The 27,093-nt window shown below is 31.6% G+C and overlaps 1 protein-coding gene across 1 annotated transcript in view; it reads left to right on the top strand.

Annotated features, from left to right (window-relative positions):
• Window positions 1-406: 406 nt before the first annotated feature.
• The window catches only part of LOC124368926 (short neuropeptide F), a 152,867-nt gene continuing 126,180 nt past the window's right edge, over window positions 407-27,093 (top strand). Inside the window, exon 1 of the mRNA XM_046826473.1 lies at window positions 407-498. The gene's annotated coding sequence lies outside the window, so the exon portion shown is untranslated. The remainder of the gene's footprint in view (window positions 499-27,093) is intronic.

Raw genomic sequence — 27,093 nt, 5'->3', positions numbered from 1 at the left:
AGTTCCAATAAACAGCCATCTTACGGCCTTCTAATTCAACAAAGGAGGAAATCCTTTCTTCCTCAATTTCGTAGCTTAAACGGAAGTCTTTTTATTGATTGCTGTATTAAGATAACACAATAGCTGGCGGACTTAGTTCGTGTATTCGACCATTCGAAAATGTAAATAAATCGGTACATTTATTTTCCTCATATTGGACTCTGCACGTTGCTATTGGACACCTAGTTCGTTATAGATGCCGAGAAAATACTCGGGTTCTCGTCAATTAAGAGAAGTCTCTGCCAGTCGACACTTAGAAATTATAGATAAGGAAAAAGAGCCAGTTATGTTTTTAATGGGTCTCAGTGAAGCTGACGACAAACAAGGTACCCACGCAGTAGCAACAAGTAGCACGCGCGTGGGGTGGCTCCATCCCTCTATATAGGCGGGGGTACAGGCGGTCCCTGCAGTCGCGCTTCTTCTCTCGCCAGGATAACCTCCCTGTCTCGCACCTCACAGGTAAACATCGCGTATTGCTCGTCCATGTATTGGCGTAATATAGCTGTACGGTTTGGTAGAGAAAATTCCAACACAAATAAGGAATCTCTATCTTAATTTTAGAGATTTAGTTGACAGTAGAAGTTTCGTGATGTTTTCCAACTAATTAATAGATTTAAACATTTCTACCCAACTTAAGGCCACATTCCACACTTCGAATTATAAAGCAATATTTGTAAATCGAGTCACGTTTAATTGTATTGAGGTAAAAATCAATGTTTATTAACTTTAACTCTGGCGGTGGCCCTGGAGTGAACGCCACTTTGAATAAAACAAAGAAAGCATTAAGTTTAAGCTAGTTATCGTTATTAATAAACACTGCTAACAATTTCAACAGTTGTTAAATACGTAGTTTAATATTTGAGAACTCAATTTATTCAAAAATTGTATTGCGCAACCTGAACAACACCCGCAAAGTGAATTTAACACAATAAAAAAATGTGTCAAGGAAAATTGTCAAGATTTGTCCTGATACATTGAAGAAGGATTTAATATGGTGTTTATGTTTAAGAAGGGTACTAAATCCACATTTCACTGTGCTATAATATTTATTTAGGTTTAAAAATGTACTTTAATGCTGTACATAAAAATCATTTCGCGAACATCATAATAAGATACTATTTGGTCGTATGTGGGAGGAAGTCAAACATAATAAGCTGGATAGTTTTAAAATTTACCTGTTACATTTCTTCTATAATTTAAAATGAAATTTTAACAAAGATGTCTGAGGGAACAAGGAAAGCCTGTCTAAACACCACTGTCAATATACAAATATATAGCGAGATATTATATTTTAGTGCTTAAAACACTATGTAAAACTACAGTAAAATATGATAATGTCGTGTACCAAATACTGGTACCTTTCAACATTAGGAACATTTGCATTAACATTTAGACACAAATGAAGACTGTTGGAAAGATATTAAATGAAAAGAACAACAAGAATTTAATTTTAAACACTTTGTCTGGAACCCATGATTAATTGAAATTTGAGAATTTACTTCGTCTAACTGTAGAAAAGAATAAATGTTAGTATTAGTTCATACACTGTTAATGTTAGTGATATATATTCACTTGGGTTGTATAATTGCATAAATGCTCAATTATAGTGTATATATGGGTTATTGATATATGTAGGTATACTTCTATAAGGGATTTGATTCCTAATTTGATAATTGAATCAAATATGCAGCAGAAAGAAAATGATATAGACACACCCGTAGTATTATTGCTGAGATTGGTATTTTTCAGCCATGTAACTGTTTCATTATTGACATTTTAATACAAACCCTTATATAATCGCATCAAGAGTCTTTGATTATTAAATTTGTTACTTATATTTAGACAAACTAATGTGTTCCACTCGTAACGGAGTTCAGAACTAATGAGTTCAGAACAGTCTTCAGTGATATTCCTGAACATATTTAGAAGGAAATTATGGTAATATTTTATTTTTGTAAATCTAGTGTAGAGTGTTTTTATTGATATCCCGGCATGGCTCCCGAAGTTAGTATTAGCCCTGAGAGAAGACGTCTTTTCCGGATCATTCTTTGTCTATGTAAAGACACTTGAGCTTCTGAATCCGTAACTCTTAAATGGTCATCATGGACACTATTTTGTAAACAATGGAGTTTCATAAACATTCCTGGTATAAACTGACAGAATTGAAAGATCTGGTCCACTCCTAACATAATCGTGATTTTTTCACTAGACCTAAAAGCTCATGGATTCCAGTGTATAAATGATCGGGTACTCCCATCAGAATATCGAGATGTTAAGAAGACTCCTGTAGGACCATTGGAAAAATCGCCAATTTCTCATCGTTATACCAGGATTTGAATCACGTTATCTCATACAGAGACATTTCTGACACTCTTGCCTTGATTTTAAGATGTCCGCAAGCATCTCTATAATTAGAAGTGGTAATCGGGGAAATCAACAAGACCGTATCCAATATTTTACCACTGCAACTGTCTCCAACGAGGATGAATTACTTGTAATTGGATGGACCAAAGTTCCTTATTGGTCATTGGGGGAAATCCTCCATTTGAATGAGTTCTAGTCGTAACAAACTCATATTGTTTTTATTTTAAATAATAATACCACTGATAATTCGAGTCATATATTTTCTAATTTTTCAATTACTTTTATTAAATTTTAGGCTTTTTAGGGTTTTGTAAATCTATGTCATCTAAGTTGATTTATTTTTCAATTCTAACGCCGAATTACTCTTTTGTTTTTGATAATAGCATTTTAGTGATTTTTATACTTCGTTTTAGTATAAATAAATTTACTGTTTTAACAAAATTTTATATTATTTCTCAATTTTTAGGTTTAAAACCGTTGACCATTTAAACCATTTAAGGGAAAATGTTCATTATTATTTACAAACTTATTTATAATAAAGTAAATATATTTTATGATAATGAAAACAAGGAAAACTCTGCTATGGCGTGTGTTGTTAATGTTATTGATCCGAACCAGAAATACTTTTTCTCACGCTAAACCTTTGATAAGAGCTAGTGGAAATTTTGTTTATTCTTTGAACCTTTAGCAAGGAAATGGGTACTATAATAGTACGTACCATAAACTTGACCACCATAAACGTACCGCTTCGGATTAAAAATTATTATAATCTTAGTGGAAACACTTACGATGGGGTATTTCGACTAAGATTACTAAGAACTTATATTCCTCCACTTTGGCCTTATATATACTTGATTTGATATCAATTGTTACGGAAATTGTTAGAGAAATTCGTTCAAATATTATGAAATGTTGCAGAGAAAGTTGTGTAATTCCTTGTACTCATAAAAACTGTTTCACTATCCGACACCAATGCCTCAAAATATTGCTATTTAGACTTATACAGGATGTCCCATGAGTAACCCGACAAACTTCTCTGGTGCTTCCCTCTCATCAAAATAACGAAAACAGTTCATATAAACATACGTCCGGAAACGCTTTGTTTGCGAGCCACGGCTAGCGAAAGATTTCGCACGATTTTCTAGAACAGGACGGGAATAAAGTGAAACTGATATTTTTATGGCGTAAATATTGTTGAATGTATTGGACTTGATGTCAAATTAATTGAAAAATTCAATAAAATACGTCCCAGACCTGTAAGACCACCCATTTCTGAAATATCAGTTTGCGTGTTTATTACCCATTTAGTGAAGTTAATGTACTTCAAATCTAAACAAAGCATGTTTTCGAGACAGAATTTTGCATATTTTGTCTGATATTCGATTACTGAAAAATTGTACTTAGCAATCGAAGTCGTCCGTAGCAATTAATTTCGTCTTCAGAATGGAAGTGGATTTAGTAAAGTTAAAATTTGTATGTTTTAAAGTATTTTAAAGTTTAAAGTTTTAATTTCACAATTCTTTCCATAGTGACATTTGGTAAATATTCAGATCCACGAGCGATTTAGTCTGTCTTGTTTTTCGAACAAGTTGAGATTTTGGGATTCTTTACAATACATTACAAAATATCCATTGGTGTTTCATCGCTAGTAGCTGACTTTGGTCTTCCAGTTCTAAGCAGATTCGTAACTTTGCTCGTCTCTTCAATACGTTTTATGGTTTTTTGTACTCCTGATTTTGAATTAGGGGTACGATTTGGAAAAGTGTTATTGAATAAGTTTCTTACCATATCATAAGATCTAATCCGATGTGCACAGAGCTCCATATTGTTCAACAAGTAGATAAATGAATGAACGCCCACTTCTTAATTTCGCAAACACAAATAAAAACTAATACAAGTTCCCTTAAGTCAAACAATAGCTCATAAGACTGCAGACTAGTTTGTCGTAGCAGGTCAAAGCTTGCTAGAAATGTTATTATGGGGTTTGCTCTCACCGGTAAACAATAAATATTGATATTCGTTATTTTTCTGATTTAAACAATGTTACTGCTAACTTTCTTATATAAGACCTTTAAAAAAATGTTTAACTTGACGAGAATTTACGTATAAAACTTAAGTTAGGCCCAAAGGGTAAGCTTGTGATATTAACCGAAACGTGCAGTCCTGCACTCTACACATGTGTACTAAGTTTGGTTTTAGTAGGTACGGTCATACCTCAAAAAGTTAATATGAGGTATTCATACTTTTTATCCACCCGGTACAAAAGGCTAGCAGTTACCCGTGGCTTTACACGCGATTTCCTATTAAATAACATGTACAGCACAAGCACATCCTTTAGAATGCTATAATAAACACGTATGAAAATGACTGATTGTCACTAAAAATATTAGTTAGTAAGTTAAAAAGTTAATGTGGGATATCCATACTTTCTATTCGCAATGCATACAGGGCATGCAATTCGGAGTGATTAAAATTGACTGCCAGATTCAAGCAGCAACGCGTATGGATTATTATTATTAGTGAACAGTTACTACTTTGAAGGTTTATTGTAGACTCCTTACTTTATATGTCACTGAGTTTTGTAAAGCAATACTACAACATATAAAATCACATATTCGTGTTCTATAACTTTAATTTGTATATAATCATTTTTAATTTTACAATTTATTATTGAAACTAAAGAAAATTAAACTCAAAAGTCAGTGAGGTTTTACTCTAGTTCCTGAACACAAGTGAATGTGAATAGTCATCCCAAGAAAAGTAGTATAGATAATTTTAATTTCAGTTATACTCTAATAACTTCCGTTCTTAATAAATAGAAAATTAATTTTAAATTATTCATTTGTTACTACACTATTACCGGTATTTATTTTGTTCACGTGTGTCATGTTTGCGAAAAGAACGATTTTGACGTCTGATTGTTTTCTGGATACAGTTATTATCAATTATTAGTACTTTTAACATTTATGTATAATACTAGTTGTTAATTATTTTGACAGTGCGTTAAGAATGATTAGTACCATAGGTTATCAGGCATACCGCAATCTGTTACAGACAACAATAGAGCACTCCACTACAACGTCGTCGTATACAGCTATTGTTCAGTCATTCGATTTCAGTTACAGGCTAAAGCAAAATTCTCTTACAATATTGAGGATTATGTGTTTGCAAATTAATTTTTAAATGGCATTAACTGGGTACATTCAAAATTAAAAATAGGGCACGACACAATTCAATGTTTATTTATTGAAATTACGTTACTGAACTATTCTATGTTAGTTAGTACCTGTACCAATATCGCTATAATCACTTTCAGTTGATTAACACCGGCTCGGTTGCTATATCTATTGCACTATTGGTTGTGCGACATGTGTTTTACATTTCATATCATGTTTCATGTAGTTTTTCCAAACATATATTGTTCGTTATAGCTGAATTTCACTGTCAATTTGAAAATATCACGAGCGTTTCGGTATCCAATTCTTTCCTAACATTAACATAGCTTGGCTTTCATAGACTTTAGTGAAATCTTTTCTCTGCGAAACAACCTCAGACAACTAAATATTCTTATTCAGAGGTTACACGATAATGCTATCTAGTAATAATTTACTCGATAGTTATACTGTTTCAGGATTTAACATTGTATAACGCAGGGCATGTGTATTAAAACTTCAATGTCGGAATTCTCAGAAAAGGACGTTTTAAATTTTTTTCGAAACCTTCTTCTTTTCCCCCATTAATCACATCGTAATATTGAGACGATTTATAGTTGTAAATACACCCTCTCCACCCATTTACCATGTTCAGTGTTCCAATGATTCGAAAATACTCCCAGGCAAGACATGAGTGCAGGTTTAGTCCGACACCAAGTTACAGAAGTGTAATAAATGTATTTAGATGCGCAAAGCCTTTTTATGCCAATTATGAACTTAGCTCTAAATTCTCTAGCTATTCTTCTGATGAGAAAGCTTCGCTTCAAAATTTATGAAACCAAAATACCGTTACTTTTAATTTGTTCACTCGTACCGATTTTGTGGTTTAGGAAAAATAAAGAATATTTTCTTCAAGGTACGTATCCAATTTTTGAACGCCCGGAATTTTTAAATGTGGTGTATTAAACACACTTAATCTATCTAACAAATTAATCTATTATTTTTTTAGAGCAGACATAACTTTGTTGGAGTTTATAAATTTTCAGTTTAGTGATTCAGTTCAATTTATATGCATTAAATGTATTTAAATAACCCGCGATTCTCTTTATAGGCGCCACCAAATCCTTATCATAACACTCTTCCTTCCCGTTTTAAAAGTACGTTCTTGCACTTAACATAAACTCCGCCTGGGACTTTCGGATATGTGATTTTACAATCTGTTACATTCAATTTAGACAGTTCTAACTGAATAACCTTAAGGGGAGTCTGACGTCTCATTTAACCTAATGTTAAATTTGTCATATTTCGGTACTATTTTCTTAAAATCTACTACAGTAAGATAAACAAAATTTCATAACTTGTTTTTATCACCCTTCAAATGACTATTAAACTTAAAATTAAATTTATATATGATCAGGATTTTGTACAAAAATATTATAGATATATATTTTGTAAAAAAAATAACACTAAAAAACTTTTAAGGCTTTAAATATTTATTTGTTTGCTTGTTATTATACAGTAATGTTAGGTTTAACATGTAAAGGAGGTTGAAAAGAACGTGTAGTGAAAATTTCAAGGCAATACATTGAGAAATGTTGGAAAAAAGTGTACCAGAAGTTGAGAATTCGAAGTTTTCAGGAAACGAAGCGGAAAGAAATTTTTGTCTTTTTTTCACACAACAGCATCAATCCCAGGTTCATACAGCTCCTCTACTTCTTCCATGTCTTCCAGCTTCCTCTTTTTAATTCTTGCTGCTACTCTGGCCGCCTTGGCCACTTCCTCAGCTTTTTTATCGGCTTTTATTTCCGCAGTTGGTCAAGTGCCTTTAGGCCAAGTACACAATTTGCACCAGCCTGACCAAAGAGTTCTTGAAAAACCTTTACCCTACCTAAATAACCTGAGTTGTAAGTTATTACAGAATCCAAAACTCCTATTTTGAGTGTTTCAAGCCCAACGAAACGCGTTTTGGGACCCGTGACCATACAATATTATTGAACGACTCGTTCGGATTTTGAGTCTTTCCGTGTAGGAATTTCCCCAGTAGAGGTTTGCTAGACAAATCTCTGTAGATAGGTTTAATTTTGTTCATAACAGCTAAAGGGAGTGACTTTTTATGGGTGAATGCATCTTTAGTTACTAGGGAACGTTGGTATTTACACCAAGAATCTTCTCCCTTAGGACAAAGTCCATGTTGTGGGCTTTCATCAGTTGATAGTCTGTGAAAAAACGTTGACCAAACAGCTTTGCACATATTGTCAAGATCATCAATGTTCCTTCTAATTGCTAGACCATAATATGTCTGCAATTGAGTAGCTGCTTCTATAAAAAGGCGATTTTTACCTGACAACCCCTTACCATCCTCAAGTTTTTCATTTTTGCAGTCATTGCGCAATTTTAGAAGCCATCAATACGGTAACAAAATCAAACAGACAGCTGTTAAAATCAAGTAGGTAATGTAAGTAAAGGGAGCAGTGTAGCCAACATAAAATATAAAACAAAAATATCAATATTTCAAAAGTTACAGAATGAGTACACAGTATGAAAGTCGAGAATGTAAAAATCAAACAATATGTGTTATAACTTTGTAAAATTTATTTATGTGGCTTAGTAAAGTGAAATATATAAGTATTATATATCAAAATGATCAGAAAATAATAAAGAACAAAACTTTTTCAAACATTGACGTCATACTCCCCTTAAGAGTATAATTTACATTTAAAGCTTACTCTAGACCTAAAACTAATAAACTCAAAGAACCTTACACATTTATACGTTAGTTAAACGCTGACATTTCATTGCTTTGAAATGACGCACATTAATGAATTGCTGATAAACGAATACTGAATCTTCAGGTAAAGGGAGAGATAGAGCAGACATAGCTATTAATTAACATTATTCACAGAGATGTTTATCTGTCACCGATAAGATACGAAGCTACTTATACAAACTTTACTTCTCGCTTTTCAATAATGATCCAATTAGAATACACTGTACAAACATAGTTATGGGATAACAGACTGAATTTTACATTATTTCAATCGGTCAGTTTGATATTCAATCGATTATTTAGTCGAATGAAACAATCGATTGAAAACCTTTTTGTTTAATTCCTTGTTTACTATAATGTTCATTATCGTACATAATTAATAAAACCAAGAAACACACCAACACTTTTGAATTGAGATATTGCTAAAAATACGTATTTACTAGTGCTGACCCAAAATTTGTAATGAACTAAAAATAATAGTTTTTACTGTAGAAAATTAAATAGTTTGGTTATACAATAGTTACTATCAATAATAAAATGGATGTCATATATTAAGTAGTGCGTTTTCACTTCTGTAACATAATTGATCGATATTTTTCTTTTAAGCCGAAATAAACATTCATGCATGTTGTTATTAAATCATACATGAATGCATGAACATTTAGTTTCTTTATTAATAAACAAAATACAAGCAAATTTAATTAATTCAATGCAAAACATTGATAGAACAATATTAAAAGATTGAAAAGTCAGGAGTTTTAGCAAAACACCGATATGATGCAGTTGACTGGTTTAATTCATTTTAGCCACTTACTACTACGGAAAACAAAACCAACTGAACCGAAATCGCTTAATTCACTCATTTGCCAAAACAATTGAATTAAACCGACACGAAAACGTTTCAACCTATTGTATGAATCGTTTTCAATCGGTTGTTCCCGTTACTGCAAACCTCACTGCTCGTGCGCCGCGGACTCATAAAGAATACTTTTACATCAAAACAGCAAGTTTTTAATACAACCACCATCATAGCCGATTACAGAACAAAAATAAATTCTCATCAAACTTACTACGGATATAGAAAAATCATGAAAATTTGCGATATTTTAGTGTTTTGTTTCATTATTAAAGTACATTATACTTAATAACGCAAGATACAAGCAGTCAATTAGAAAATCATTTGCAATACTTTTATTGTTCTATTAATTCATTCTCGGGTGTTTCAAAACTGTTATTATCAACCGTATGTGTGTTTTTTTTTAGTTTTAACTCACTTTACACTTCAATAAGAAATAATAAAAACTACTATTATTAAATAAAAATATGAACACGATTGTGTCATTGGATATTTCTTGAAGTTATTTTGAGCATATGATAAGTAGGGAGTTTGTAATGAAAATCCCATATCACTTCCTAGTACAGCCTATTGACGCGATATCCACGGCACGTACCCACTCAGCTGTAGCCAATAATGTAAGTAATATTCCGCTCTATACGTTGTCTTTTTTGAATTCGATGCATATCTTCTTCAAGTTAAAGCCTTATACTTGGTTTTGTACCCTTTTATGGTAACCATAAAATGTAACAAATAAAAAAAACGATACAACAAAAACTAAGATAAAGTAAACAAAGCAACGAGTTATTAGTTAAGTCCTTATTTTCGAAGTTGACTAACCATCTACTCCAAATGGTAGCAAATATTTTAACAGGAGATGTACATTATGGTAAAACTTCTAAGTTGGGAGTAAAATAACGTCCATGTAATCAATTTTAACGCCCACGTAGCGTTTTAATTCTATTTTTGCGGTAGCTATATAAATAATAAATAAAAATTACAAATTGAAATAACAAATATAAATTAGGACGATGGATGTATTGTAATATACTTGATGAACAACTATCAATTAGTTCAGCACATTAGATTCAATGGTACACTTCAAGATTCCATAGATAATACATACTAAAACCAATTAGCGTACTTGTGTTTGAAGCACCGTTACAAAAAATCTGAATCAGAAAAGGATTGTGTAAATGATATTCAGTAGACGTTTTCAGAGAGAATAGAAATTTCTTCAGTTTCCATAATTTGAGATTTACATTTCAATGAACCTCAGTGGTTGATTGTTGATTCGCATTATTTTAATATGCATTTTAGAACAAAGTATCTGTTAATTGTCAACAGAAGTGTTCGCTGATGTTGTCCAAAGCCTTCAATTTTAATGAGCAACGCGTTTTTTTTTTTTTTTTTTTTTTAAATAATTCAATTTAGAGCTAAGAAATAACAATAATCAAGGATTAACCATTACTAGAGTTGCAGTTTCGTGGATTAGAAGAATAATTAAATCCAAACAAGAACAGAGATCAAGTGGATAAAAATGCAAAGTGTTCCATTTATATAAAGCTTGCTAAGTGGCAAAGTCGCTAGAACTGTTCCTGGAATATTGTGTGTATTCCTTCAAGTAATCTTCCTTAAAGTTGCTCTCCACTGAAACAGATTGTAATCTTAATTAATATAAAAATTAAGCTTTCATAAATATCACTTAGCTTATATTTATTTACATTTAATAAATAAAACATGTTCTGTATATTTTTATACTATACCTTTTAAATAAGATGTCTTGTAATTGTAATGATTAATAAAATAATGGTCTCAATATTTTTGCGTGATCTTAATATCATTATATTCTTCAGATACTAGATAGTGTTTTTGGAAAGAAAATAAATAAATTATCTTGTTACCAATACAATTTTTGTACAAAAAATGTCACCGAATTTATCTATCCATTTGAGCCATCTATTGTGTACTCATTCTAGTATGTACATGCACAATATACAGTAACCCCCCGTTTCTTTGTACATATTAGGATTTGCCGTGTCATGTTTGCCTTTTATCTCAGTGTAATATGCTTTGATACCTAGCCTATTTGATAGCGAAACGTAAAGCCTATTTGATAGCGAAACGTAAAGCCTATTTGATAGCGAAACATAAAGCCTATTTGATAGCGAAACATAAAGCCTATTTGATAGCGAAACGTAAAGCCTATTTGATAGCGAAACGTAAAGCCTATTTGATAGCGAAACATAAAGTCTATTTGATAGCGAAACGTAAAGCCCATTTGATAGCGAAACGTAAAGCCTATTTGGTACTACTGATAAACAGGTTAGCTGACAGATCTAATCACCCATAAAAAGCGTTGAACAATTATTGTAATTGATCTAAAACCACGAGCTTTTAATGTACTTCAAGGTTCCGAACAAACAATTCAATCGATGCACTGTTTTTGATTTTAGAAGCAATTTTGGTACCCATGTGTTTTCATGGAAAAGTATATAAAATATTTTTGGCTCCATAAAAATGAACAAACTCGAAATTTTTGTAAATCTTATAAACAGCCTATTTGAGTTTGGATTCTCTCACACTACAATTTAATACTTATAAAAATGAGACAAAATTAACTTTGCCTTTACAATTTTAAAAATTTGGAAATATTGTACGTTAACTAAAAAAAAAAAAATAATAAACAACAAGCATCATTGTATCCATAGTAAAAGAATAATGTAGATTACTATTTATAGTAAAGCCTATTTGATAGCGAAACGTAAAGCCTATTTGATAGCGAAACATAAAGTCTATTTGATAGCGAAACGTAAAGCCCATTTGATAGCGAAACGTAAAGCCTATTTGGTACTACTGATAAACAGGTTAGCTGACAGATCTAATCACCCATAAAAAGCGTTGAACAATTATTGTAATTGATCTAAAACCACGAGCTTTTAATGTACTTCAAGGTTCCGAACAAACAATTCAATCGATGCACTGTTTTTTGATTTTAGAAGCAATTTTGGTACCCATGTGTTTTCATGGAAAAGTATATAAAATATTTTTGGCTCCATAAAAATGAACAAACTCGAAATTTTTGTAAATCTTATAAACAGCCTATTTGAGTTTGGATTCTCTGACACTAAAATTTAATACTTATAAAAATGAGACAAAATTAACTTTGCCTTTACAATTTTAAAAATTTGGAAATATTGTACGTTCACTAAAAAAAAAAAAAATAAACAACAAGCATCATTGTATCCATAGTAAAAGAATAATGTAGATTACTATTTATAGTACTGAGGAATAAGGTTTTTTTAATAAATAAGATATTGAGTCCCAAATGTAATGATTGATAACATATTGCAATTTAAGCATAGTAAATGTATTTCAAATTAGACAAGAGGTATTGATTTGCTACTACCTTAATGGCTTCCTTTTGCATAGTAATTATACAGTTCAGTTTAAAACATTTTCTTCCATAATACTAGACCATATCTTAATCTTGCTTGAAAAATCATTATGTGCCGATTTTACGTTACTTGCAGATACAAAATGTATTATAATATAAGAAGTCCAGGACAAACTACTACAGTAAATATAACTGAAAGTTTAACCTAAGTACAAAAATAACTTAAATGCCCAATTAAGGTGTTTGAATCTACCTGGATAAACTTAATATTTTTAGTTTTCAGTTTATTTAACCAAAATCAACTTCTACTGAAGAATTCTTCCGAAGTCGTCATGTTTCATTTACAATATTTGTGTGAATATATCATAAGGTTTAGTCGTCCTCTTATAGAACAGACTTAAAATTTAACAGTACTAGAAACTTCATTTATCTATGAAGGTTATTAATCTGCAATAACAATAAAAGAGGTTCAACTGACCCTTCAGGTACCCCATACTTGATCACAACCTGCACATACGTGTTTTACTGCTCATCGTTTCGTGTGGTAAAATGGTTTTGTCTACGATTAGTTAATTGTTAACTACAAACTTAGCAGAAATCCCAGTGACACCATAACAATTTCGTTTAAGATCAATTCTTCGTAATGACAGGCCTTGATCAGATAACAGATAGTAGTGGGCTGAACAAAGGCCTTGCTCTCACATGCATTTAGGATCCCTTAATTCGTGCATCAGTGGTACATTGTGAGATGAGACACGTGGTACATTAAATGCAAAACTTGATGTCTATTTAAATGCCACTTTCATTCTATTAAGCATGATCGTCTAATAAGTACTAAAAAACATTATTAAAACACAGAAATTCGGAACTATGCCTACGAGGTGTTAGAAGAGTAAAAAGGTAATTAATGGCTGTATAACACGATTTATTAAAATTTGTCTAAGGAGGATGAATTAATAATAAAAATACTTCCTGTTAACTTGAAAAAAGCCTTCAGGTATAAATATAACGAACACTTAAAAACTGATGGCCGCGAAGTCCTTGAATATAAAAAAATTTCACTTACTCTCAAAAGTTCGATTTCATACTACAGTCAATTGTGTTAAAATTGTGTTTAGTTTTTGTGTACTATTCTTTGTAAACACTTTACTAATACTAATACTAATACTGAACATAGTAAATATTAAATTACTGAATAGGGATTGCAATGCTTTGAGTTGAGGAAGATCGCATTCTCAAGGCGTTTATATATATATATATATATATATATATATATATATATATATATATATATATATATATATATATATAAATATAAATATAAAACTATGTTCTAATTTTGTAGCAAACCACGGGTAGTATTTTGCTAGTAAACTATAAAAGTGAAAGACAGATAATGGTACAAAAAATACAGTAATCTTTCCAAGCCTGAGTTTGTGTAGGGAAATACACTTTGTAGATATTTGCTCCTATAAAGAGTGATGTATAGCAGCCAATAAAATCCATTTTTAAATACTGTTGACATTGTTCAACCAAGAAGATACCATTATCACTCAAATTGCATGCTTATATTTCTTATCGATTTTACGTTACATTAATTGACAAAATAAAAATTACAAGGAGTTCATCGGGGTGAAAATAAGAAGTACGTTACAACTTCTACAACTCTGACAGTAGATTTTGATGCTTTGGATCAAATGATAACTTTATATTGTACGTGCTGTAAAAATTACCTTCCCTCCTCTTTCTATGTAACTCAGCAACGGTTTTACGACATAGTTATTCCGTTTGATGTAGAAGATAAATGCTTTTCCGAGTGTATTTTATGAAGGTCTGTATCTAAGAAAAGAACATTATAGATTATTGAGCAAAGCTATAATGACATGAGAAAAGCTTCACCATCTTGAACAGCAATGTCAATCGTTTTATAAAAATCTGAATTTCGAAACAATCTTCACAAACCAACACTTTCAAAATGACATTAAAACAAATGCATGGAGGTGGAACATACTGGAAACTAAAATATTACTCGAAATGCAAAAGTTGAGCCTACTTATATTGAAATTTGATGCTAACAGTTAATAGAGAAGTTTTCCAAACGTTTGACCCTTTGAACAAACTTAAATTTCAACTGATAAAAAAGATTATTGACATTATGATTATACTGTAAAAAGTTAAAAATTGATTTTCAGAAAACGAGAACAATAAACGTCGAAGTTTCTTCTTCTTCGACCGTAGGTTAGTAGCCTCTCGTATTGGATATAATGGGGGTTCATGGATTTCCTAGCAGTGAAAAAATGTATTACGACTCAGAAATTACTAATAAAACATGAAAAGCTACAATTATGTATATAGTAACACAAATTAGTAATTAATGACGGAACAAATGAAATGACAATTATTTTACAAAGCACGTCGATTGTACAATCAAGGTACCTCACAGTTAAATGCAGAATCACTTTGATACAAAATTATTATACCAAATTATCAATTATCTATCGCAGCACTAGAAACCAGATGATGAGTTCAAAGACTATTGGAGAGCAATTAAATTAATACAAGTAATTGAATGGGCAGGAACTCTGGTCTTGGTTAGAATTCTCCTAATGTAGAGATCGCTGCAGGCATTATTTGAGTCCACAACAGAAGGATTGTCTCTCGAGTGAGAAATCTGAATTTCACTAAGGAGCTTAAAGTGCCCTTCGCCCATCACAATGTTAAGTTGAGAGCTTCATTATTTTTGGGCTTGCAGACATAGTCAGGATTGTTCTTAATATGAATTCGAGGGCCGCCATTTAAAATTTATAAGCTTAACCATATTATAGTAAAATGTATATTTTTACTGTATATTACATTTGAAGCTCAAAATAATGTTAGAGACATCATAGTAATTTTAAAACTGTAAAGCCCATTTCCACATAGCAGTTTTTATTGTATAACACAGCTACGTTTGCATTAAACACAAAAGTTTTCATTGTAATTACTGAAGTATTGGCGATCCAAGTTTGAATTATAAGAATAACTATTAGTATATATGATCTTATACGGGCTAGCGTGGTCTCTATGAACATTATATACACATATGTGTTATTTCCGTACTAAAATAAACTTCTACTAAAACGAAACATGGACATAAAACCTGTATACAATTTGATACGTGAGATACTCTATTCAATTGCCAGTAGAGTAACTACTTGTTCATCAAACGTAATTGTAATAAATTGAGTTTATTTGAAAATACATATATGTGTTATTTCCAAATTCAAATAAACTACTACTAAAACGAAGCATGGGCATAAAACCTGTATAGTATAGTGTATGTATAAAGTAATATAAAATTATACTCTTTTCCACAGTTTTACGTCATTATTATAGTAAAAGTTAATATTGTATCAAAGGTATTTTTAAAATAAAATTATTGTAAAACGAGTACTGACATATTAAATCAGTGTGAAACCAAAACATATCTGTAAATGAAGGATAATGTTGTACATTTAGTTTTAGAAAGAAATGTTATACCGAAGCTTAATATTTATAATTTAATTTGCCGTTACTTGGTGTAGTTTATCTGATCGATCTATTCTTAAATAAACTTTGAAATCCAATAAAAACATGATAATATTTCTTATCTGATCTTATTTTCTTGTGCAAAGGATCTCTCTTTAGGTTCCTTTAATGATGCGCCTTGGAAAGAAGAAAAGATATCTAAAATGTGCTCCTTTCCACGGCTTACAGTCGCGATAGGAATCTCAGTGGAGGTTATGAGACTTTGATGTCCGAGACTAATTTTCTAGCCGGACGCTCGGCCGCTTCTCGTCTCAGCGACGTTATTCTCACGTCCTCTACTTTCTACGTGCTGGGCTGTAGGTAAAACCCACTAAATCGCTGTTTTATCGAAGGGTTGTCCACTCTATGTTTCTACTAGCTTAAGGTTCAGAATATTCTTAACTTATTTATTATCTGTATAAACAAACTTTTATTTTAAATTAAAATAGCGTAAAAGAAAAAGTAACGAAAAACTATGAATCAATAAAAGATTACTCTATTCATATTTCACATATTCATTGTTCGTTCATGTCAGGTCCAGGGAACATAAGCATACTTACTGATGGAGTTATTGAGTGAATGTTACTGGTTGTATTGTACCACTGAACGATGGTAAACGTCCGGAAAAACTTATTTTCCTCACAAGTGTACTTCATTGTTCCTTATTGGACATGAAGAAAGATAATAAACCAATATTATAGAAAGGTCGGAGTTTGATTCAAGGCTATATCTTTTTTAAACATTGTTAATAAGATTATTGAAAATTTTAGAGCTTGTAGTACCAAGAAAGAGATAAAAAAATTAACACTTATGATTTTAAAAGATTTCACGTATTATAACATTAAATGAAGGAGTGTAAGATGTTAGTAATCGTTTCCCATCTTTTGTCATAGGAGTTGCTATCACTTGATAACTACAGTTAAAGAAAATGTATTGTAAATCCTAACACAAAGTATCGTTTATGTGTGGATTCAAATAAAACAATTGATTACCAAGTATAATTTACAAAGCACGATTACGTATAAGACAAAAATAAATAAACTTAAATAACGACAATTTTTTAAAGAAATGTATGTAGGTTCATAAAATGAATGAACTTTTCCTATCTATTTTACAATTACGTTTCGTGGATTGCAAAATTATTTTATCATACATTATTAGACACAGGCAGTACAAGATCAACCGGCGCAGAGTGAATTATTTATTGCACTACAAACAAATGCCGCCCTTTAATAGGCTACAGTCTATTTGCAGGGCTGGCGTTGAAAAATTAAAAACCCTATATATCTATGCGAGCATATATGGTGGCGTGAGAAAATTTTGTCCACAATTATAAAAATCGCCCTGTTCAAAGATTTGAATAGTTTATAATTAAAGTTAAAAAATTTATATTCGGACATTGACATTTAATGCTCTCATCACCTTAGACTTGGAGCACAAGAGTAGTACGAATGTTTCCGTCTTCGTGTTACAAAATTAAAAATATTGTGCAATGTGAGTTAATAAATAATCACGATGGGGAAAATGGCCCTTGTACTCTTGACAACCTTTCAGCACAACCTTGAAATAACGAACTATAATGAACTTAACCAATCTAAGTAAACGTTCTGTACATAATAATAATAAAGCTAATAGTGCTGACGGTAATAAAACTGTCACAAATGAGATTTAATGTGCGTCTTGTGTTATGCAATACGATGTTTCTCGTTATGTTCCGCCTGTAAAACACGAACAGAACAACTCATATCACAGTGGAAGGACCATAAGCAGTTTGAAAGTACAATATACACAACAAAGCAGGATTACAACACACTTCGTGTTGCATAACAACGGGCTCGCTGAGGTTGTGCGTATGAGTTTTAGGTTTAGAGTTACATGTGTTACAATGTTACTGTGTTACGTGTTATAATGCCCTATGATTCTATTCAGTTTGTTTACGTATTTATTTATACAGACATTTTCTCTTTGCCACGTGGTTACCCATAAAATCAATTAATACGTTCGCCAACTCTTAACAAAATCCCGTGGAGTGGCATGTATCAACATCGAATTCGGTGTTGGATGTACATAATTTAAGCTTCTTGCGTCTTACATACGTAAGTCTTAAAGTCACCGCGTTCTTGAGGTATCGTGCAGAAATAAATACAGCCCGACAGATATAGCCCCTGGAGTTCTCTTCGCTAACGCTCAGCCACTAACTGAAAAATGGGTTTATTTAGTTCGGCAATAGTGAAGAACAAGTTTGAACATACGATTTTAATAACATTTCGAATATTGAGACATTAGAAACCTTGGTTAAAATATTATTACAACTATTAATAACGGCTTCCAGTAAATCGATACAGTCTTCAATTATAACCAAGTATATTTTACAGTACTGTATATGCATATATGTGTGTATCATACATATATTAAAATCTTCTGTGGTATCGAGATATGTCAGCTACATAACAATATACAGGATGGTTAGCAAGTTCAACGTGAGTAGTTTCATCAGCATCATTGTGTTAACTTAATATGATTTACTCTGTATAAGGTTCAGTTCTTTGTCGATTTAGTTAAAAAGATATCATTTTTATGTTGTTATCTGTTCTTATTTGTGACAGAACTTATGAATAATACCATATACCATGTATTGAATATAAGCCATTAAATATTAATACGTGAAACTTTTTGTATTGGGCTTTTATCTGTATGTAATCATCATTTGTTCTGCCCTGGTAAGAAATATTTTGTGCAGTTATGGTAGCTGACGTAGCTGGAAGATCACAGATAAGTGAAGTACCAGCTATGGAGTTCGGTTGGAACCACCCGGGGGACCAAAACCCCGCTTTGGAGACCGTTCTCGGACGTGAATATCACCCCAAATTTACACGAGTTATTCTGTCAACGTTTAGTTTGGCAGTGTTAACAATTTGGACTCATGATTCTGGCTACTATAAGCGCGAAACTTTACTACGCACATGTAACAGACCCAATCAAGAGAAAGAAAAATAATATGAAAATAAAAAAGAGGAATATCGTTACCATACAGGGTGTCCATTTGTCCGGGACACCATTAGTATCTCACAAACGACTAAATCAACAGGATAGTTTAAATGGGCAATTTCACCTACTTTTTAGTTGAAAATTTAAAATATGATTTTAGAATTTCAGAATTTTGCCAACTTTAAAATTTCATATGGAGCATCCTATATTTTTCTTAAAAGTGTGTGTATAAAACATTTTAAAAAGTTTTTATTCTTGGCAATTTTCTTTTCAGCATCCTCGTTTTTGGAGCTCCTAAATCTCTAAAATCCTAAAACATATAATAGGCGATAAGCAATTATATACTTATATATTCGTATTTTTAAAGAAATTACAAGTCTTAACATGTTTAAGAACCACTGTGTGAGTAATACAAAGATGATATTAAGGTGGGCGATGTTTATTTTTACGTGGAATGTACCTTGTGTAAACAAAAAAAAATAATTGTGTAAGCAATAAAACTGTAACGTAATGAATACATTGCCAAAATTAATATAAAAATGTAGTAATTAAATAATTTAACCATAGCCGATAACCAAGTCTGGTTTTATGGGGACGGCTTTATATTTTTTACCATTGCAAATAAAGCATTAAGACTTTGCACATAAATACTATAGACGTAGCCTATATCTTCATCTTCATGAAAATACATAACTATTTATTACAAGAAAGATATTTCAGATTAAATTAGGAGACGAACCACAAGGAGTAAGTATAGTCTTAAATGACTATATAAGTCGAGTAGTACATCAAATTCAGTGTATGTGCTATAAGAACACAATAGCGTAAACCTGTTCTCAAACGGTTCAATATATAGAAAATAGCGGCTCATATTGTTCCTTATGTCCAGTGCAAACTGATGGATTTGTACTATTCTAAACTAGTTAACATAATTTTAATAAATCTATTTTCAACAAGCTCCAGTTTGTGAATTTAAACAGGTGTCATTAAGCAGGATTATTCTATTCTCCAGGAGAGGAATCATAAAAATTAAGACGTAGGGATAAAAAACATCAACGCAATGTATCGCTATGAACTCCCCAAAGTCACATTTGAAAATAATACTGTTGACTTGATGTACAATTTTTTTCTGTTTTTAAAATCCTAAGTTATTTCAAACGAGACGCTTATTTGCTTACTCAGTTAGTAAAACAACGAAGCATGGAAGTTTAAACCCTCATTTCCTAAGTATTTAGGGTTAACGAAAGTAAGGCAATAAAATTATGCAAAAGCATCCGTTGTAAAACTTTTTCAAGAAAGCAGCACAATGAGTTTGGTAAATTGTCGAGGCGGTCAACTTTGTCTAGAAACTAGCTGGAAACAATCATTTTTCAACAGATTTTTAACTGTATAAAACACTTTAATAACTTTTGTATAAATTAACGTACTTTAATATATTATTCTTAAAATATATTATGATTTTCAACATTCCCCAATCTATTTTATCAGTGGAATTAAAAAGGTTTTATGTTTTAGTAATAATTTTCACATAGAAAGTATTCTTTAGATAGATTTTATAGTAATCATTGGAGTCCCTGGATAATTGGGGATGTATTCAACCTATGCGAGTTCAAATCTAAAAATGTCACAATATATAGTATTTCACATATATAATAATTTATGTAGAATAAAAACATTGTGTGCATTTTGTTGTAATACCACAAGAATTAAGGATTTAATTAAAATAAATTTAAATGTATAGTTAGTAGTTATAGTAGTGTATTGCAACGACGATGCACTTTTTTCCTTACACTTTTTTCCGATACACACACACACACACACACACACACACACACACACACACACACACACACACACACACACACACACACACACACACACACACACACACACACATATATATATATATATAAAATAATGTGAGATATTACAAGTCAAAATATCTACTACTTTTAAATGGCTAACCAAAGAATTTTTAATTTCCCCTAGTAAGATTCAGAAAAGTATTCATCAAAGAAATGTTTTTGCAATCACGAAGGTGTTTCAAAGCAACTTGAGAAGTAATGTTTCCTTGGAGGAAGGGTTATTAGTTATTATTTGAAATAATATAATGTTTTGAAATCGTATGAAAAATTAAGAAAGACTAAGATTCTGAAACCTGTCGAGTTACTTCTTTTACAACGGTTTGATGACGTATTTTCCATTCCAACTGGAATGCATAAGATATATTTCTCTAAAATAAGAATCATATATGTAAACGTATCTACGAATGTGTTTGGCCAAACAGAATGTAACACAGTACACAAAGCTCTTTCTAAAGATTTACCTTGCTTCAAAGAACGATAGAGAAGTTGGGAGGAAAGAATCGGATCCACTGGTTTTTCAACGTTTCCATGTGAGACTGACATAATCAGTCACTTTAACAGTATTGCAAAGCTGATGTTTACAAAAAATAGCTCTAATGACGTAATTATGTCTGATTGGGAAATTGGTAGCAAGCAGAGGGTGATCCACACACTCACTTCCCTTCCCCAGCTCTGGGCTAATACGTCATCAGTCCCGTGATCAGAAGACCCAGCGAGCCTCGGGCGTCGTACTGATGACTGGACAACTAATAGACCTTCACTCCCGTCAGCAAATACACGTAATAGAGTCCTCTGTATCAACTAGCCCGGTGGTGTCTCAAACAGCTAAATTAATGCGTCCATGACTCTCGAGTTGAGTATATGTAACATATTACGTTCCCAAATGAATTTACAGTTAGTATATATTGAAGTTAGTCTTCTCTATGGTACTGGGTAGAAATATACTTCCTGAATTCATTGTAACTTAAAAATGTATACTTCAGAATAACATTCGCGTCCATATACACTTATATAATTTAAAAGAAGAATTTAAATTTGGTTTAAATTTGTACTAAACATATCAATTTTAAATATCTTTTATTTCCATGTAAAATTTCGTACGTTGGAGATGTATTGGCAAAAGCGAATTTGTATTTGGTAAACTTGATTAATTGAACATTCAAAACCAGTAGGCAGTGAGTACGAGAGTAATGGTTAATGATCCAAGTGATTCAGTGTTCAAGTTCACACAGTTAATTACTAATCCAACATCAATATATTGTTATTTTTGCGAATAAAAATTTCATCTTGTTTACCACCGTTGGCATTTAAGGTCGAGGTTGAAAAATGATGCAGTTGATTAACAAAATAAGATATACTCCATTCAGTGGATAAAGGAAATTAAAAGCTATTTTTGCATAGTCTAAACCATTATCATGTATCTGTAAATAATCATCTGCTGGTTTTAGAACAAAACTCTTTTGATTTTTTTTACAAAATTAATATTTTGGAGCATCTGTCAAACTAATTTTGTGAGGGAGCTTCTTTTACATAGAATAAATCAATATTTACATTATTTCTTGTGAATGATAATGAATAAATCATTGAGAATAATCAAGATGTGAATTGAAACACATTATGTTTCTATTATTTTAAGAAGGGCTTAAGAATAAGATTATGCTGATGGAAAATGACTGTGAAATAATTGGTAAATCATTTTGAATAAGGTACCGATGCTCGAGGAGAGAGTATATCGAGAACCTATAACGAATTTGTTTTTATGTCACAGGCTATACTTTTTAGATTTAATCATAGTAATTTCAATAAGCCCTACTGAGTAAGGGCTTGTCAGTAACGCCGTGTATAGCCGTAGTATATACATTTTGTGCGACCAGAACATCTTTTTATATAAAACCTTGTAAAACTAATGTCCAAGTTATATGTGATGTCATGAGTTAATAATTTTATGCTAAGAACCAGGATAGTACAATTAAAAATAGTAAGTAAATATGTGCACTTTGTGATTTCATAAGTTGTGGGCATGTATAAGGCAATAACAGATAACCTCAAAGTAGTTTATAGCAAATGTTTTAATAATACTCTCCTAGGAATGCTGCACGGGGAATACTTTAAAATGTCTTAAAATAGAAGATGTACCAGAAACTGAGTGAAATGGACCTGGGTTTCAAATATTTTAAATATCAATATCGGATACGTTGTACAGATTACTGAAATATCATTAATTTTTATAATTCATAACCAAATATTTCTTTATTGAAATAATAAATAACTAGCCATTTCATAATACTGATAACGAATTTTAAAACAAGTTTGAACTTACAGAACACTCAATTTAATTAAAAATGTGAGAAGTTATTATGGGCTATCATTATTTAAAATGATAAGCTGCCTACGAACGATCACATAACTAGTAAAATATTGTGCTTTCCATAAATTCCAAAATGCTTGAGAAACTTAAGTTTAGCTAGCTAAAACGTAGATTTTAATAATAAGATTGTGTTCTACATAATTTAGATTTAAATGATTCTTAATAATTTGTTTCGTTTTATCAGGTTGTAATAAAAAAGGTAACCTATTCTTTCCATGCGTGTGTTTGCATTTATTTGTAATACTAAGAAATTGATTTAACTTACAAATAAGCATAAAAAAGAAAAATAGGCTTAAAGTTTTATTTATATATTAATGTATATGGAGAAAAACAGGAAATCTGAAGGAAAAACTTGGCGATTAAAGAGCTAGACGTGAGGAGTTTCACTAAAAGTGATGTCTGAGAATAACTGAGTTGCCATGAATCTAAATAATATGTTATAAATTATAATAACCAACAGAAATATATAAAGTAACTTAATATAGTAAATCAAGCAGTGGGTTAGGATCTAGAGGAGGTATTATGTATTCGGAGAATCTAATAGCAATATTCAGTGTTAAACAGGAAATCTACATCCAAATACTCCTTTTAGAAATTGTTGGATTGAGTCTGCACATCGGTCTCCTTGATGTTGATGTTTAGATCTAATCATACTTGATATTTTCTATAATTATTACAGAAGTTTATATTGTGATCATCAAAAAATACATTTTAGGCTTTTAGAAACTATCGTTAGTAAACAACTCAACTTTGAGGAAAGTCGTTAAGGATTTTTACAAAAATGGTTCATTGTTTGTGTAAGCAACTATAATGAGCAAACATTATAATTCCAGAAAAAAGTATGATTTTGGTTAGAATGTAAATTAATTTAAAAATAAACAATAAAAATTTCCTATAACTTAGCTTTAATTAGGCTTGAGTTAATGTGAATTTTGAGTTTAATTTCAGTTCAACATTCCACTTAGTGTCGTATATGAAATCTGAAAGCTGTCACATACTTGACTCTGGAATCTGGCTGGAGTCATGTTGTCTGAAGAGACCCAAAACATTTGGCGAAAAGTGAAATATCTGCATCGCTTCCCTCAATCAGCAATAAACAAGTGCAAACGAACCAGAAGAATTATTCCTGAGCTATTTAATCGAAATAATGATAAATTTACACATGTGTCAATACATTATGTGCCGAGATTATCGGAGAAAATTAGAAGAGTAGGTAGAAATTACATTAGAACAGAGTTTAAAACACACAATACTCTTAGATAAGGTCTCGTAAAAAGACCTTAAAATACATCCGTGTAAGTGTTTTCTTAAAATATGAGTTTAAGCATAAAAGAAATTGATAACATGATAAATCAAATTCCAGAAAGAATTTCCAGAAAAGATGTGGAAAAGCAAGAAGAGAGGAAGCTTATGTTATATTATGAAAACTGCAACCTTTTAAAAGGTTTTTGATATTTCATTTGTGTGATTTTCATCGCGGAGGCATTTTGATGTACATTGTTAGAGAAGAATTAAATTTTTAAAATTTATTTAAGTATTAAAAATAACTATGCATTTGAAAAATAAGTACATTGTTTAAATTAAAATGCTTGCGGTACATCATTAGGTTTCAACTCACAAATCTTACACGCGAGCTAAGGAATCCAGATTACCATAACCGTCTCAAAAGCAGCAAATTTTGTTTCTGTACACATTCTATGTAATAGAGAAAAATGAACTGGTCTGTGGTACCAGAGACCAAGCAAGTCCCTGGAACTCCTTGAGCAATTTTGTACTGATCGGCGTGTGAAACTTTCAATATTTAAGAAATAAAACATAATGTTCCCTGTATTTTTCAACAACCATCGGTTAATATCTCGAACCTTTCGTGGAATTTTATGTTATTCAATACATGTACTGCTTAAATTTGTATTGGAAAACTATTCACCATCAGTAAAGCCCAAATTTATTGAACCCTCTGACCTGATGGCAATGGTTCAGCCATCACGAAATCCGTCAACGCAACGAAACACCGATCTTCGAACATATGCAATATCTCACCGATGGTATTTCTGATGGCATATTGAAAGCACAAGCAGTTCCAGATATCATTGATAACTCTCTCTCTCTCTCTCTCTCTCTCCATCTTATATCAATAGTTCCACAACAACAGCTCGGGGTTCCTGATATACCCTTGAGACTCTCGTGCTGATGACATGTCTATGACGTCATCATCTGCCAGTGACACGGCTGCCGATTGGTGTACCAGACTTATAGGAGTAACGACATCGTATGTTTACTTAGCTGAACTAGGGTGCTCTTGAGTTTGTTGACTTAACCGTTACAGTAATGCCATGCTTTACGTTCAATATTGTTCAGTGATACATAAATAAATAAATAAAAATGCCTTTATTACACGAGCGTATTTCAATTTTACAAATTGTTTTTCAAATCAACTCAGGTCAATAAATACATAAATATACAAATACACAATAAATTAATACTTAAATATCACAACACAACATAAAGATTTACACAAACAATCCTATGGCTAAAATGTTCCTTAAGTTTAAGTTTGAAATTAGGAACAGATCTAATTTGTTTGAGGTTAACAGGGAGACCGTTGAACATGGTCGGACCGAAATAGTCAAAACCTTTTTGCCCAACCTCAAGGCGTACTTTAGGGAAGTGGAGCAATCTACGTTGCCGTGTGCTCCGCTCAGACACATCCTCCCGACGAAGGAGTCTCTCGCTGAGATACTCGGGCTCCCCGGTTGTTAGTGCCTTGTGGACCATGGAGCAGGTCATCATTCTGCACACGTCCTGCATTGCGATGATATTAGCATCTTTTCGAGAAGGGAACACGTGATCAAATTTACTGAGGCTGAAGATAAATCTTATGGCAGAATTTTGCAGAATCCTCCTTTGTAATACTATTTCCGTATGCAGGAACTATTATTTAGTTATTAAGGTTTTTGTGTGTGGTGTTTATTTGATAAGATTAGTATGACCTTTATTACCGTAGTAGTACCATTTCAATCCTTGAAATATGTATACAAAATTAAAAGTTTTACCAGATTGGAAGTTAAACACAATTTCATGCATTGAGAGATATTGCTTTTTTAATCATTAGACATTTAATTTTTCTAGTGTGTCTGCATTTTTACATTCAGGATAAAGTTTATTATTGTTGGTAAATCATTATATGGATTAAATAAATTAGAAACATTTAAAAAGGTATTGGTACCTTCAAGAAACTTACAAATATCGTATGAAATGGTTAATCCAATGGTTTATTATTACATACCGTTATAATAATAAATGTTCACATTTAAAAATAATAGTTATCACAAGACTTTCTTATGATACTGAAATATTTGGAAATCTAGTAATTATTTCAACAAAAATCGGTGAAAAGTTTACTTATATGTGAGGTATTAAGCCATTCATATACGAGTACACAACAATAGTTTTTATTATTGACAGTTAAATAAATGTATGACATTAAAACTTTTTAAAAGTTTAGCTTAATACGATCTGTATAAAATTTAATTTTTAAGAGACTGGCCCAATTGATCGGAAAGTCTTTCTATAGTCTTCAGGAGGTCCTTAATGAGTATATGAAACCAGCAGGTCACTCTGTAAATAAATTGTATATAAATTTAAAAATAATTTTTAACATTACTCCATCCTAAAGTGTATTTTACTTATATAATGCAACTTGTATGTGTTCTGACTTAAACTAAAAAACTGTAAAGTTCAACTCTGTCAATAAACTATTATTGCATATTTA

The sequence above is a fragment of the Homalodisca vitripennis genome, chromosome X, assembly GCF_021130785.1.
Source record: "Homalodisca vitripennis isolate AUS2020 chromosome X, UT_GWSS_2.1, whole genome shotgun sequence".
Lineage (NCBI taxonomy): Eukaryota > Metazoa > Arthropoda > Insecta > Hemiptera > Cicadellidae > Homalodisca > Homalodisca vitripennis.
Note: the sequence above shows the minus strand (reverse complement) of the source record. Positions and strands in the feature narration are given on the sequence as shown.